Source organism: Choloepus didactylus, chromosome 6, assembly GCF_015220235.1.
Source record: "Choloepus didactylus isolate mChoDid1 chromosome 6, mChoDid1.pri, whole genome shotgun sequence".
Lineage (NCBI taxonomy): Eukaryota > Metazoa > Chordata > Mammalia > Pilosa > Megalonychidae > Choloepus > Choloepus didactylus.
The window spans coordinates 147,967,229-147,984,585 of record NC_051312.1 but is presented as its reverse complement, the minus strand read 5'-3'; the positions used below and the strand labels follow the sequence as shown (position 1 = coordinate 147,984,585).

The 17,357-nt window shown below is 38.6% G+C and overlaps 1 pseudogene; it reads right to left on the bottom strand.

The window, feature by feature from the left end:
* Positions 1-4,344: 4,344 nt before the first annotated feature.
* Positions 4,345-15,312, bottom strand: LOC119537426 (annotated as a pseudogene).
* Positions 15,313-17,357: the final 2,045 nt, after the last annotated feature.

The window sequence follows — 17,357 nt, the reverse complement described above, 5'->3', positions numbered from 1 at the left end:
GCACTTCACCATGACAATGGACTCTCAGATTGTATTGGTCCTCACGCTGGCAGGGAAGGCAACAAACATGTCTTAACAGGGATAAAACTGAGACTCTTAGGGACTAGACGACTTGTCAAGTTTAGACAGCTGGTAAGTGGCAGAATTAGTTCTTGAAGTAAGCTTGAATTAGTCTTGAATTGTTTTAACTCTGAATATAGTACCTACTCAAGGATAACTTTTCTCTAGTTTGCCGGATGTATAAAAAGAGTTACTCATTCATGATTTTCTGGGGTCAGGATAGACATACTTTACTCCAACTGCCCCATCTCTGGTAGCTCTGGATTTGTCTAGTGAAGTAGAAAGGGAATTTGGGAGAAATTAACTGATTAAAAGCCCTAAATTTTTCTGACCAAGAGAATTTATATTGATTCCACCTGAGAAATGGAAATATTGTTTGCATATGTATATTGTTGGGATGTGAAAATTATGAAGTGATTTATATTAGCCAAAAGATATAGCTAAGCATATGTGCTATGAGCATAAGAGTATAAGTTCATCTTTGCAAGCTGCCTGAAGCAATGACAGAAAAGGACATTACCTAAAATATTAAATATTTTCAAGTCTGTGGCTGAAATAATAAGGAGAAAATCATCTACAATATTAAGGAAAAACATGTATAAAGACAAAGAAGCTCAGGGAAAAGAGAGAATGGGTAGGAGAGCCCTAAAGAAAGATGGGGAGAACCAGGCCCCCACCAAAATTAAGGATTTGACAGCTCGGACTGTACATTCATAGCTATCATTTCAAATGCTTGCCTAATCCCAGGTAGTGGAAGAAAAAGAGCAAATAACCTCCAAAGAGAACAGTTCTATGGGCTGCTTCCACCCTTTAATTCCCGATGAGCACCTCTACTTGTTAATTCATCCACCCAGGAGCCCTGAGAGCTGCTCTAACTTGTTACAGAATCTAAGGGGACCTCATCCTTGGAGCCAAGCTTTGGGAGAGAATGCATAATGCCTTTTTTCCTTTACCTCCACATCTTCCATTTCTGTTGCTGCTATCACTGGGTAAATAAACTTGGGTATGCACAATCGATATTTTTAAGAAGACTGATTCACAGTATAATGTGCATTGAGAGAAAGTGGAAAGGGGAACAGGGCTGTCTCTGAGGGGCACACAAAGTTTTGCTGCTTTGTCTGTGTGCTGATTACACACTGTGTTCAGTTAGGAAAAATCTATTGAGCAGTGTATTTATGATTAGGGCACTTTTCTGAATTATAAAATGTTTTTTCAATAATTTTTTTTTTTTAAAGTCTGAGTGCATTTTGCCGGGGTCCATGATTAGTAGACTTAGGGTAAACATATCTAATACCAAGCCCATGAGTTAGGACGCTGGAATTTCAAATTCAATACTTTCAGTTTTCTCAAATGCCTGAAGCAGCAGGCTTTGCTTTATTTCATATCCTCAGTAGTCAGAGTCTTGTAAACAACATAGTCTAGCACCATTCCCCTTCCCCATGGTTGCTTTATTTGAGAGAATGGTGAGAGAAAGTATCTCAAGATGACATGTTAGCCATGTAATAACCATATTTAACCAGCCCTCCTGCGTCCCAAGCAATTTAGTATTAGAGAATGTAGGTACTTTACTGAGCATTAACAGTAAATTCCAAAGTTAGAGATAAATCACAGGCAAATACTTATTTTTTCTAAATCACACCTCATTTTCCTATAAAATGAGGAGGGCTGTGCGTCAGGTGTGGGAGTAAAGTGAGCTGGCTTTGTTCCTTTTCCCTACAGCAATTTCGGTCCCGGCTTTGAGATTAGACTCTAATGATAGACTTGCTGGGTGGGCTGATCTATAAAGTAATAAAATAACCTTTATCTCTATCAATTAAACATCATAGTTTGAATGTGCAAATGTGCACACATACATACACACATACACACATGCACATTTCCCTAAAGTTTTTTGAAACCTGCTAAACGTTCAGTCACAAAACTAGTCAGGAAAGCAGAAGTTAGCTAACAATTCTTATTCCCCAAACTACACTTACATAACCAATGATCCTTCTACAGTAAAGCACAGTCAAGTGAAGTATGGCTGCCTTGTACTTTGCAGAAGAAACAAATGGAAAATAAGAGATTTGGAAGTTGAATAAAGAAGGGAAATTGAGTCAGACAAAGGCATCTTCTCTGATGTAACCCATTGTGGAGATACTGAGCCAGGTTAGGATCTGAATATCACAGTGTATGGGTTGTGGTGACAGGGAGGTAGAGGTCTGGGGATGTCATCCCTTCAAGGTAAGGGTCCACTTGTATTACGCTAGAGTGTGTTCATGCCACCCAGCTCTGAATCCCATGAAAAGAACAATTGAGCAGGGCTCAAGATACAGGTCCGTGAGATGCACTATGTGGGTTGGAGCTCCCAGCTGGAAGGTGCAAATGGACTGCCACCTCATGGTGTATTCCTACAGATAGATTGATCAACATGAGCCTAGGTAGAGGAAAGGGAGCAGGCACTGACTCCAAGTGGAATAAAACGATAAAACACTGACACTTTGAATTCACCCAGATAACCAGGGTTCAAACCCTTGTTGCATCCCTAATAAGCACTGGATAAGATGAGTGGCTATGCTATTATACCCTCATCTGTTCATGCTTTCTCATATGTTCATTAAGGAGATAGAATGCAAAACTTCAAGGTGGTTTATCATAGACCTTTTTACATAGTTAGAACCCTGTACAAGGCAGCTGTGATTGTCAAGATGCACAGGTCCAAGAACTCCCTAGAGTTATGGCCAAAAGCCCCTCCAGATGGTGACCCAGTCACATGGGCATCAGACACTCAAACTGTGGGTGGGACTGTCAGTTCCATTTAGCCCTTCAGAAACAAGCATTCAAGGCTCTGCCCACTCTCTTCCTATTTAGCTCCTCTCCAGCTGAGCAAGCCATGCCCTCCAGCTGTACTCTGCAAGTGCCTGGAACTTGAGGAGCCTTCCTTTCCTGCACCCTCTCTTTCAAGCAGCAGCACTCCATTTACCTAGACTAATAATATCTTCAGAAAGTTGTTTTACACTGGAAAGAAATAAAACCATGCATGCTTCTTATTAATATTAAAGCCACTAAGCGGGGTGGGGGTGGGGGGCTAGCTTTCAGTAGAGAGAAATTAATCAACCAAAGTGTATGTTAAGAAAAGACTAGACAAATGTAAGTGTGCACAGAGCACAATAGACTGAGACCCATCCACTCTCCACAATTTCTTCTCCCTGGCTTCATACCCAGGAGATATTTAATGAATTCTGGCTGAGATTTTTAATCTGTCCCTTACTGAATTACAATGCAAAGTATATAGTTACATGTACCAGGTTAAATAAAGACATTGATTAAAAACAACACAGAAGGATTTTCTTGAAATATAGATTCCATATTTATGGATGGAGCAAGCAATTGCCTTTTAATCTAAGGGTAAGATCTTCTCATCTTGCCCTCAGCTCTAAGACCATTTTCCTGGTCGGCTGGGTGGACATCTGAAGGCATGGTAACTGGTGGTTGGGAAGACAATGCTCATATAAAGTTGTTATATTGCATTTATACATTTTGGTCAAGCTTTCCAATCAGGTTGATATGGCATCTATATCATTATCATCCTCAACTTCCAAAAGCAATTGGCTGATGTCCTTCATCTTTGGGATAGAGTTACGAGAAGCTGCTGAGAAGTTGGTGTCTCTGGGGAAGCACCAAGGTATGCACTTTTATTGAGCTGGCCTCAAGTCAGTATACAGATAAGCCCTGGATGTCTCACCAACACAGCCAACTACCCAGGAGACCAAAAGCCTTCATACATCCAAAGTTATGATAAAAAAAAGTGGGAGCCATGATGGCTGACCATTCAAAATAAAAAATAAAAAGAACAAGCATTAAGATGGAAGACGTTTTAAAAAGAATTTTAGATGACACACAATTTTGGGGAAAGTAATGCTATCACCCTCCCCCATGTGAATGTGGACGAAGACTGGGCCACTCTCCTTAGGGAGAAGTGGGCAGCTTTTGGGAAGGCAAGGAACTTCCTGTAACAATGCATCCCATGGTATTTGGAATGACTATGAACAACAAAAAAATGTAGGAAGTCCTCAGACACATTTGTAGAACTTTGGGGATGCTCACTCCAACCGACTGCGGTCACCTTCACCATTCCAGTTTTTAAATCCTGAGTCAAGCGCCAAAAAACAAGCAAAAAAAATAACCAAAAAAAAAAAAAAGAAAAAGAAAAGGAAAAAAAAAAGACAAAGCCATGCCAATCTCATCTCGTTTTCTGTGCAAGTTACATTTTGCCAAGAAGGGGTATAACATGACTAAGTCTGCCTAGAAGCATTTGTGGTGGATGATGGAGGGGCTGGACTCCTTGTACTCCTGCTTGCTGATCCACATCTGCTGAAAGGGAGACAGCTAGGCCAGGATGGAGCTGCCAATCCACAGGGAGTACTTGGCTCAGGGAGGGGTGATGATCTTGATCTTCATCTTGTTGGGTGTCAGCACTGTGATCTTCTGCATCCTGTAGGCAATGCCTGGAAACATGGTGATCCCAGCAGACAGTACTGTGTTGGTGTAGAGATCCTTGCAGATGTCCATGTCACATTTCATGATGGAGTTGAAGGTAGTTTCATGGATGCCACAGGATTCCATGCCCAGGAAGGAAGGCTGGAAGAGGGCTTCAGGGTAGCGGAAACACTCACTGCAAATGGTGATGACCAGTCTATCAGACAGCTCATAGCTCTTCCCCAGTGAGGAGGATGAGGCAGCGGTGGCCATCTCCTGCTCCAAGTCCAGGGCGATATAGCAGAACTATACAAGGAGATACAGTTTCTTGCTAGAATTTCAGCAGTCTTTCATAAATAAAAAGATCTCCACCAACCCATCATCTGCACTACAGGAACTCTGCTCAGTTCTGTCATAATTTTGATCTCTGATCTGTTTGATAAGAAGCCATTTCCTGGCTGGTGGTTGGGTCCAGGATGTTTTTTTCTCTGGCAACTAAAATAACACAAAACAAAACAAAACACACAACTAACTGGACCCTGAAGGGATCAAATCCCGAGCCATGCTCTTACAATCAAAATTTTACTGCTAACCAAATTAAACAGATATTCTTGAACACAGGCTCCATTTCTATGGGCTATGCAAGGGTCTCACTCAATTTAAATATCTAATTAGCTTTTCTTAGTTATATGAGTAGAATACCCATTGCAAAGATTTTTTATTTAAGGTGCATAGAGTAATATGTAAAGTTCTGTGAAAGCAATATCTGAATTTATAAATTTCATACAGTGATGTGTCTGCTACTAAGTGCATTAAGAATGTTAATATTGTGGTTATAGAAAGATAAACATTATCTGGGGGATTTATAAACTTGTTAGGTTTATTTCTCTTATTTAGTCAGAAATTCCTACATCTAATTGAAATACTGGATGGAAATAGTCAAACTTAACCCTGTTACCTATGGTGCTTTGATGTTAGTTTAGCTTGCTTGGCTTAGGCCTTTCATAAATCAGTTTGAGTAAAAGAAGTTTGCTTACTATCCCTAATGTTTTGCTTTATAAAATGATTTCAAGATATTGTTTCTTTCCAAAATTTTAAATATAAGTGTATAAAGAGATTTTCTCACACACATTTTTGTCCCTTGGTTTTCCTTACTATTTTGCAAAAGAGAATGAGACGTTCTATCTTCTAAAAGCATACTCATATGTAGCTTTACTTTGAATAAACTGAATAAAAACTGATACTTAAAAGTAAAAAAAAAAGAAAAAAGCAATTGGCTGAACACCTACTGCATTCTGAATATTTTGTGGAGTGTAGGAGCTGAGTACCTGAGCAATATAAAATGTGGTCTCTATCTTGTCAAGACTTAAATTCATTGGCAAGCTTGACAAAACCCAACACAGCACGTGTGACTAGGGCATGCAAGATTTCAGTTCTAACACGTATTCTCTTTAAACTTGAGCTTCATGCGCTACTGTGGAAAGGACAGAGGGTGTTTGGACAAAGAAAACAACAGAATAAAAATGTTGCTCTCACACAGAGAAATGGTTTATTGATTGTTCTCTGATGGATAGTGTGGGAAAAGATGGTATTTAGTAAAGTACATGTAATTCTCACTATATTCTTGAGTCTACACTTGACTCTACTCCTATGAACATTTTGGTCCTTTTCCTGAAGAAGAAATAAATAAAAAATATTGGAAGAAAGGCCTTTTAGAGCAGAGATCTATTGAATATTTAGTGAAAATAATGTAAATAGCAATATATTCTGGACTTTCAACAATAATGGATTAGAAGCAGAAGTGAACTGATGGAAGTCAGCGAATGATAACAATGTCACAGCATACTTTTCTGTGAAGGGCCCAGTTTGCTTTCAACTTCATCTCATGACTTGGCCACATGATTTTAGGTACCTAATACAGTAGGCTATAAACTATGCATATTTAAAATAAGTTCACTGTATCAAGGGATAGAGTCTTAAAAACCATGTTATCTCTTTATCCTTTACCATTAGAGGCATTGCCTAATGCCATATGGCTTGTGTGTCTTTGTTCACATTTTGGTGTTAAGCTGATTTCCTAATGTGTAGAGAGCAGATTGGAGTAGAGAGACACTTAGGGCCAGTCTGCTTCCCATTCAACTTCTCAGTGAATGGTAGTAGGTTCAAAGTGGGGGAAAACACCCCCAACACAATCTAGTTCTGAAAATCTTCACATTCATGTGACTACTCTAAACTTTCCCACTTACAGAATCATTGGATTAAGGAAAATCTCTTTCAATTTTAAAATTCTCCTTGGAGGAGAGAGTTAAGGATTTATCTTTTGCATGTTTAAGGCCTGATTAGTTATCTCAACTGAGTACCTCCTGGAATATGAGTTTTGATTAAGAAGATTCTAGTAGAGGGAGGGGCAAATTTAGAACATGAGTCACTTCAGAATAGGGTCTTCAAAATGAAAGCTTTGAGGCAGTCAGGAACCAGAAAAGAAAAGGGGTGGAGAATGAGGGGAAATTGGCTCCAGAAAGTTGGTGTTAGGTTGACATTGCCATGATACACACTTTTGCTAAGAGTTCTGAGGGCACTAACTTCCAGAAGATCCATATGGAGTATCTGGTATGAAGACACCAGGCTACCTTCCCCTGATCCCTCTTCCTTGCTAACTAGGTGGTCTCTCACAACAGAGGTAAACAATGTCAAATATCTGATGGTATTTGACCTTCTTTTTTAGCAAGTGTGTCATCTAGCTCTTGCCAATGTGCCTGAGGAAAAGTCTGTTAGGAGATTTTAGAGATTTTCTTCCCTGAGAAACACTCAACCATAGTATTTATGTGAATATATGGTCTCCAGACTCAACTGAGCTTCAACCCAGTCTAAAGAGCATTTTCCTCCTGATCCTGTTCTCTTCCATTTCTCACAATGGCTACTTCACACTTTACCACTTTTCCTAAAGGCATCTCTTTCCCCACTTTTCCCACTGCCCTAATTTTCTACTTCTCAGTATAGAAAATGTTGCAGCCTATGCAGCAAAGCAGACACATCCACAGTACTTTCCCCTCCTTCTCTCCCCTCACATTTTCACATTAGATTATGCAGTTCTATATCTGAGACTAATCTCTCTCCCTGTGCTCTCTTGGTCCCATTTCTTCTCAATTTAATTATTTGTCCTTTCAAATGGCCTTTTAAAAATGCCATAGTATCTTCCATCTTAAACTAACAAAAATCCACCTTGCTCTGACTTTCCCTCTAGATATAGATTTCTCCCCTTGTATTCAATATTCTAGCTTCTCTTCTCCACTACATCTTTAAAACAACTATGGGGCAGTTAATGATTTTTATTGTTGAGGAAGTGAAGAAATTTTAGTCTTTAAGGTGTTTGAGGTTTCTGGAACAGTTGACTAGTTGGTCACCTTCTCCTTGAAACTCCCTTATATCTTAGCTTTCTACATCATGTCTTCTGATTTTCTTCATTTTCTATACTTGGGTTCCTCTGTACATCCTAATTTCCGTATTTTCCTTTTTTCCCTCTTTTTTTAGTATGTGTTCTTCCTGGGTGATCTCATTAAGTGCCATTATTTCATCTGTTATCTTCAAGTCAGTGATTCTCCAAACTCTAAATTCATCACAGCCTTATTCCCTGTATAGTTGCCTTAATGCAACTCAAAACCAACATTTCCAAACTTCAATTTATCATCTTTTTCCTTTCACAAAGCCTCCTACTCTTCCCATGTTCTTTATTTGAGAAAAATACAGAACTTTTCCCTAAATTGCCCAAGCCATAAATATGAGACTTCTGCTTCCACTTCATTTATCCACAAAGTTACCAATTCCTTTCAGTTATTATGGTTTTAAGCTGTATGTAACCTCCAAAAAAAAAACCATGTTCTTAAATTTAAGCCCTCTTCTGGGTGTAAACTCCTTGTAAGTAGGATCTTTATATGAGGTTACTTCGGTTAGGTGTGTCCCACTTCAATAAGAATGGGTTATGATCTTATTACTGGAGTCCTTTATAAGAGGAATGAAATTCAGACAAGTGGGAGAGAAAGCCATGGGATGCAAGAGGCTGAAGGTCAAAGGGACCCAGAAAGGAAGGGCGAGACCAGGAGAGGCAGCCATGTGTATTGCCATGTGACAGAGGAGCCCAGGACCAAGGATTACTGGCAGCCAGCCCAGAACACCACAGTCTGTCAGGAAGAAAGCATCGCCTTTATGATGCCTTGATTTGGACATTATCTTAGCCTCAAAACCATAAGCCAATGATTTCCCACTGTTTAGGCCAACCCATTGCATGGTATTTGCTTCAGCAGCCAAGGAAACTAAACCAGATTTTGGTACCAGAAGTGGGTTACTACTATTGAGAATACCAAAAATATGGAAACAGCTTTGGATTTGGGTGATGGGTAGAGGCTGGAAGAGTTTTGAGGTGCTTGATAGAAAAGGCCTAGATTGTTTGCAGGGACTGTTGGTAGAAATATAGATGCTAAAGTTACTTCCAGTGAGGACAGATGAAAGTGATGAATGTGTTATTGGAAACTGCAGGCAAGGTGATACTTGTTTTAAAGTGGCAGAGAACTTGGAGAAATTAAGTTCTATGTTGGATAGAAGGCAGAACTTGAAAGTGATGAATTCAGATATTTAGCTGAAGAGATTTTGAAGCTAAATGTAGAAAGTGCAGCCTGCTTTGTCCTTGCAGCTTATAGAAAAATGCAAGAGGAAAGAGAGAAGCTGATAACTGAACTCCTGGGCCCAAAGAAACCAGAAAATGATGATTTGGAAAATTCTGAACTTCCAGAAATCAATTCCCCAGAGAACAGTGTTTCATGTGAGGATTTAACTGAACATGGAATAGTCAGCAATTTCCATGGAAGTCAGAATTACAAATGCAGTTACCAGGGAAGGATCTGTGGAAAGTTCTTTGGTCTGATGGTTTGGACCCCTGTGTACCACATGCAAAACAAGTTTTGTGTGTTATCTATATGAATGGAGCCACTGCCAGCCTGGAATGAAAGGGACAAGGAGGGACAAATTGAAGGAAAAATCATTTCAAGGGCAGATTCATGGAAGCTGAGGTCTTGACCAAAGACATCTTCTCAGGCCAAGAGAGCAGACTCACCCATATGTGTGGACAGTGTGAATCTGCCCCTGCTGTTGGAGATGATGGAGCTTTTGCCCCATTGTCCATAAAGAGAGCTGCCACCATGGTGCTCAGAGAGGGTGGGGCCCTGCCCCAGAATTTTTGGAGAGCTTGGCTGCCATCTAGATGCTTGGAGATGGCTGAGCCTTTATCCCGGTGTTTGAGGAGAGGAGAGCATGGCCACTGGGAAAGCCCTTGGAAGGGGTGGGACTGCTGCTGCACCAAGCCCAGAGGACAAAACATCATTAGACTGATGACTCTAAGACCATGAAATCTAATGGAGAATGCTCTGCAGGGTTTCAGCATTGTTTAGGACCTGTGACCTCTGTTTTCTTTCCATCCCCAGGAAAAAAACATGTTCTTAAATTTAATCCACTCTTGTGGTTTTAAGTAGGACCTTTTGATAAGGTTACTTCAGTTATGGTGTGTCTCACCTTAATCAGGATGGGTCTTGATCCTATTACTGGAGTCCTTTATAAGATAATGAAATCCATACAGAAAGAAGCCCACAGTAGAAGGAGGCTGGACATTGACAGAACATGGAAGAGAAGAGAGAAACCAGAAGATGCTACCATGCACCTTGCCATGTGACAAAGGAACCAAGGATTGCCAGTAACCAGTCTTCGGGGAGAAAGCATCACCTTGATAATGCCTTGATTTGGACTTTATCCCAGCCTCAAAGGGTGAGTAAATAAATTCCCATCATTTAACCCAACCCATTTCATAGTATATGTTTGAGCAGCCTTGGAAACTAAAACATTTAGATAATTTACAGACTCTTAAGTCTGAGTTTTTCTGCAAATGTCATAGAAGAAGCTTGTATAGTATCTCCTGGATTTACTGCAACAATGCTCTGAATCAAATTTCTTTCTCATGTATGCATCTAGCCTACTCCAGTCTATTCATTTCAGTTTAGGCAGTGAGATCCCTCTTAAGACAAAAAATATGTAACACCTTCCCTTAATCATTTTTTTGTGACCTCATAGCCTATAGGATATAATCTAAATTTTTGCATTTAAGACCTTTGTGAATAACTCCTATTTTGCTCTCCCAATTCATCTTATGCCACTCCTGTCTTTCATCTTTGGCTTTAACCATGTTAAGTATTTCCCAAGTCTACTTAGGCTATTACACATCTCAGGAGCTTCTCACCTGCTATTCCAATGTATGGGAAGCTCTTTGCCTATGAGATACAAATAAAGATTGGATTGTCAAGTCAGATTCACAAAAATCAGTGATCTTACCAGGTAACAAGCTTTACCAATAATTTCAAGGGCACAAGTAATTGTAAAGTATTGGCAAAACAGGCAGATCTGAAAACATGTTTGTTGCACCCAAGGTCGTTTCTTGTAACATAGGGATGTGTTCTGGCCTATTTATCACGTAAGATCTCTAATTATCCCAAATTTCCCCAAAAGGAAGCTTTTTGGTCATGAAATATCTCCATTTTCTATTCCAATAATTACATAGCTTACATGAAACTTTCTAGGGTGTAAATTCATAGGAACCAAGTTGGTTTACGACAAGCAATACTACAGAGAACGGGTGCATCCCGATAAAACTATTCCATTAATGAGGATCCTCTGCTAGTAAATACCATTAATGAGTTTTCTAGGAGGTTTATTGTTTAACATGTGTATGTGGGGATTCAACAGTGTCATATTTCTTTCTTTTCTGGTAATTCCTGGGTAAAGACAGAGTGAATTTCAAGTCTAAGGCTAACTGTCTTCCCCAACCCAGTTCAGACCAGTATATATTCCATTTGCCCTTTTGGCCTCTATTAAATTGTTGTCACCTCTTTCAGAACGTATTTCTTAATCTCCCAATCTCCTAACTCCTAAGAAACTTATTGTCTCTTTTACAATCCCACTATTTCCCCCTTCCTTTTTCATAGTATTATTGACATATTTCACACACCATAAAATTCCCCCATATAATTATACGGTTGAGTGGTTTTTAGTATATTCATGAAGTTGTGCAACTATCAATTGATTTTAGAACATTTTCATCACTCCAGAAAGAAACCACATACATCTTTGCAATGATTCCCATTCACGCTTCTTCTTCCAACACTCCCTCCCCCATCCTGCCCCAATACTAGGTGGCAATCACTAATCTATTGTCTATATCTATGGATTAGCCTATTAAGGACATTTCACATAAACAGACTCATACTTTCCAGTCTACCAGGTTCCCCTACAGCTTTAAGACTAAAGACTGTAGCATTGCCCCAATACAACCCAGAGTAATTTGGGTAGAGGATAAAAAGTATTTGCAAAACCCCCTTGAGGGACTGGGGGAAAATGCAGAAATATAAAACCCTCCCAGCTGGGGAATTCCTGATATTTTCACAAGAACTGGGGACTACAGCTTAGTAGGCCAAGACCTCAGTCTTGGGGATTGCCCTTATGAAGCTTCTAACTGCAAAGGAGAGGCTAAGCCTACTCATAATTTTGCCTTAGAGTCACCTCCAGAGTGTCTCTTTTGTTGCTTAGATGTGGCCTCTCTCTCTAAGCCAACTTGGCAGGTAAACTCACTGTCCTATCTTCCTACATGGGACATGATTCCCAGGGATGTAAATCTCCCTGGCAATGTGGGTTGAGACTCCCAGGGATGAGCCTGGACCCTGCTTCATGTGATTGAGAAAGACATCTGGATCAAAAAGGAGAAGAGAAATGACGCAAAATAAAGCTGCAGTGGCTGAGAGATTTCAAATGAAGTTGAGAGTTCATTCTGGAAATAACTCTTATTCATTATATGGATATCCCTCTTTAGTTTTTAGTTTATCATAATAGTTAGAAGGAAATATCTGAAACTGTTGAGCTGCAATCCAGTATCCCTGATTCTTGAAGGTGAGCATATAACTATATGGCTTATATGGTGTGACCATCTGATTGTGAAAACCTATGTCTCACACTCCTTTTACCCAGTGTATGGACAAATGAGTAGAAAAATGGGGACAAAAAGTAAGTGACTAATATGGGGGAGGAGGGCTATGGGATATTTTGAATCTACTTTTTACTTTTACTTTTATTTTTATTTTTTTGAGTAATGAAAATGTTCAAAAATTGATTGTGGTGATGAATTCACAACTATATGATGATACCATGAACAACTGTTTTACACTCTGGATGATTGGTATGTGAATATATTCCAATGAAAAATGGTAAAGAAAGAGAAAGAGAATTAAGCACTGAGATGAGAAAAAGGAATAAAAAAAGACTATGGCACTGTACTTTCCAGAATTTCCAGACTGTTGGCCTACTCTACAAATTTTGGACTTGTCAGGCTTTTGCAATTGCATGAGCCAATTCTCTGGAAATCCCTGGCTGATACATTGCCCTGGGGATGACAATTAGTGTCCTAACTTAAAACACAATAATCAGATTAATGCTAACTTCATTTCAACATCAAAAACTTTACTTTGATATATATTACCTCTTCATTCCTTTGTACTATTATTTTCATACAAATCACATATTTATGCATTATAAGCCTATTGGCACTGTTTTATTATTGCTTTATTCACTTGTCTTTTAGAATGCATAAGAAAAGAGTTACAAAAAAGTTTATATTGTCTTTCATTTTACCTATATCACTACTCTTACCTCTGTTCTCCGTTGCTTCATGTAAATTTGAGTTACTGTCTGGAGCCCTTTCATTTTAGCCTAAAGGATACCTTTAATAATTATTGTAGGTCAATTCAGATGCTGAGAAATTCTTTCAGTTTTTATCTGGAATGTTTTAATTTCTCCATTTGTAAGGGAGAGTTTTATAGAATATAGGTGCTCAGTTGACAGTCTTTCTTTCAGCAATTTGAAATGCATGCCTCTGTCTTCTGTCCTCCATGGTTTCTGATGTGAAGTCAACTGTTAATCTTATCAAGGATAGCTTATAGATGATAAGTCATTTTTCTCTTTCTGCTCTCAAAATTTTTTCTTTGTGTTTAATTTTTGTCAATTTGACTATGATATGTCTAGGAATGGAACACTTTGGGTTTATTCTGCTTGGAGTTCTTTGGGCTTTTTGAATGTTTAGATTAATATTTTAATCAAATTTGGGGATTTTTAAGTAATTATTTCTTTAATTTTTTTTCTGCCCACTTTTTCTTTTCCCCTTCTGAGACTTCCACTGTTCCTTTTTTGTTACACTTGACGGTGCCCTTTATGTTTCTATGGCACTGTCCATTTTTCTTCCTTCTTTGCTCTTTCTGCTCTTCAGATAGGGAAATCTTGGTTTTTTCATATTTTCATATTTTCTGATTCTTTGTTCTGCCATCTCATATCTGTAGCTTAGCCAACCTAGTGAATTTTTCATTTCAGTTATTGTACTTTTCAATTCCAGAAGTCTTTTTTCTTTCTTTTTAATATTTTCTATCTGTGGATTGTTATTTTCTATTTGTGAGATATCATTGTCACATTTTCCTTTAATTTTTAGGCATTTTTCCTTTAGTTATTTTAACATAGTTATACTATCTAACTTAAAATATTTGTTCACAAATTCCAAAATCTGGGCCCCTTTGAGGACATTTTCTGTGAGCTGAATTTATTTCCTGTGTATGTGTCATACTTTCCAGTTTCTTTGCCTGAGTCATAGTTTTTGTTGCTGAAGCTTGCCATATTATGTAATATATTGAAAACCTATGGTATCAGATGCCTCCATTTCCAATGTTTGTCTTTGTTTATGGTTTGTTGTTGCTGTTATTTATTTATTTATTTATTTTTGCTACTTATTTGTTCTATACTTTCTTGGACTAAATCTGTAGAGTTTTAATTCCTTGCAGTGTGTTGTCATTGAATTATCTGACAACTTTTTAAATATTAAGTTCTAGTTTTTATTTCTAAACCTGACTTGCTAAGGGTTACACATTGGCTAATATTATTTAGAAGCCAGCCAATGATTGTTCACAAGGTTTCCTTAAATGCCATGCCTATGTTCCTTTCACCTTTTTCCAAAGGGATCTGGATAAGAAGACACACCTTCAAACTTTAGGTAGAAGTTTCCTTTTACTTACCTTTCCTTTAGGCTTAGCTTTCACTTTTCTCATGTGCAGGGCCTCAAGGTCAGCCAGAATTGGGTACTGTTGCCATATCCTTTCCTGGGCATACACACAGTCATGGACAGATTCTTTAGATCCCCAGGGTTATACAGGAGATTTAAAAAATTCCGTATATTTGTGTGGTTCTCAAAGGTTTCCCTTTAAATTATCAGAAAGGCTCTTGTTTGTCTCAGCTGAAATTATAGTCTTAGATAGTTGGGATTTTACCAGCAGTTTTCTATCATTGCAGTAATACTTTGGATATGAGTTTCCCTTATCACCATCTGAGCTGTGCTCCAAGTCACATAAAATAGCCATCACACTTTTTTTCCCAGGCAACTGCAAATTTGGGCAAAACATTGATGTGTTCTAAGGGCCATGCTTTTAAGGAAGTTCCAAAAAGTGTCAGATCTCTCTACTGTCTGCAGTGCTCCTGGCTTTTGGTTACTAAATCATTGAGCTGGTTAGGGAGGGGGATGGAAACAGCCCCAAGTAAAATGCCATGAACACTACTGTCATCACATTTCAGTAATTTCTCTTGTATAGGTGATTTTCAGCCCTTTCTGTGGCTTTTGTTATTTGTCAGAGTTCTGAAATGGTTGACTATAAGTCTTACCTGTACGTTCATTGTTTCAGAGGGACAGCAAGTTCACTGAGGTTCTCACTATTCCAGTAGTCAATTCCTGTATCATTCTTTTACCTCTGTGGTAGGCAAAATAATGACCCCCCAAAAATGTCCTCATCCTAATTTCTGGAGCCTGTAAAATATTACCTTACATGACAAAGGAACTTTGTAGGTGTGCTTAAATTAAGGGTTTTGAGATGAGGTTATCCTTTTTCATCTGGGTGGGCTTGATGTAATCACAAGGGTCCCTGTAAGAGGGAGTAGGTATGTGAGAATCAAAGAAGGTTCTATAACAAGATACAAGAGTGAGAGTCAGAGATATACTGGAAGGTGCTGCTGTCTTTGAAGATGAGTGAGGGACCAGGAGCCAAAGAATACAGGCAGCCTCTACAAGAAGGAAAAGGCAATGAAACAAAATTTTCCCTAAAGCCTCCAAAAGGAAGACAGCCCTGGTGGCACCATGATTTTCACTCAGTGAAACCCAGTTCAGACTTCTGACTGCCAGAACTAAAATATGTTGTGTTGTTACAACTCATGAATAGATGTGACTGCTGTAAGAGCTTATAATCTAGGGACCTTTACCATAAGTCTTCCCCTGATAACCTATACTCTTAGTTTCAATTCTCAGAGTTTGGACATTAAAGTTAGTCCATATTGGTAAGGCATTATAATATTTTTATTTTTGATTCTGGCTTATTTCTCTCAACATACTGCCCTCAAGTTCCATTCACCTAGTTACATACCTCCCAACTTCATTACTTCTTGCTGCCACTCAGTATTCCATTGTATGCGTACACCACAGTTCACCATTCCGTTTATCAGTCAATGTACCCTCCATCCATTGTGAATCGTGAATTCTACTACCATAAACAGCAGAGTGCAGTTCCCATTCATGTCCCTGCTCTCAGTTCTTCCAAGTACGTACTCAATAACAGGTTGCAGGACCATATAGTAACCCCATAGTTAGCTTCCTGTGGAACCACCACACTGCCCTCCAGCTAGGCTGCACCATTCTACTTCCCTACCAACAGGGAATAGGTATATCCTTTTATCCACATTTTCTCCATTATTTGTATCCCTCTGTTTATTTTTTAAACAGTTTTATTCACACACCATACAATCCACTCTAAGTAAACAGCCAATGATTCCCTGTATAATCACATAATTATGCATTCAGCACCGCAATCTATATGAGGACATTTCCATTTCTTCCCCAAAGAAAGAGGAAAAGGATAAAAAAAAATGAAGAATAAAAATACAAAAGATACAATGAAAACAAAATACAATGAAAAGGTCAGACAACACCACCACCGCTAAGAATACCATACCACTCCCTTATATCCCCTCTTATAGACATTTAGCTTTGGTATATTGCCTTTGTTACAATTAATGGAAGCATCTTGCAACATTACCATTAACTATAGAATCTAATTTTCATTGATTCTATTTTTTCCCTAAACCGTCCAGTTTTCAACATCTTGCAATGTTGACATTCATTTGGTTCTCCCTCATTTAAAACATTCTTATATTTGTACATTTAATCACCCTCATTGACCGCTCTAGGTTTCACTAAGTTATACAATCCCAGTCTTTATCTTCTATCTTCTATCTTTCCTTCTAGTGTCATACATGCCCTTAGCCTTCCTCTTTCAACCACACTCACACTCATCTTTGTTCAGAGTGCTTACAGTATTGTGTTGCCATCACACACTGTTATGCTATCAATTCCATTTCTGGATCTATACAAACAATCTTGTTGAACCTTCTGTACACTTTCAGCATCAAATGCCAGTCTCTAACCTCTATCTCCTGATAACCTGTGTTCTCAACTCTCAAATTTCACTCATCAATATTAGTCCATATTATTGAGACCATACAGTATTCATCCTTTTGTTTCTGGCTAATTTCACTCAATGTAATGTCTACTGTCTACCATTGTATCTTTTGGATTTTATATGTCATATCTTATTTTATTTTATTTTTCCTCTCTCTCTCTCTTTTACCCTTAATGATAGTCTTAATTTCTACTCTCTTCTCCAAACATTTCT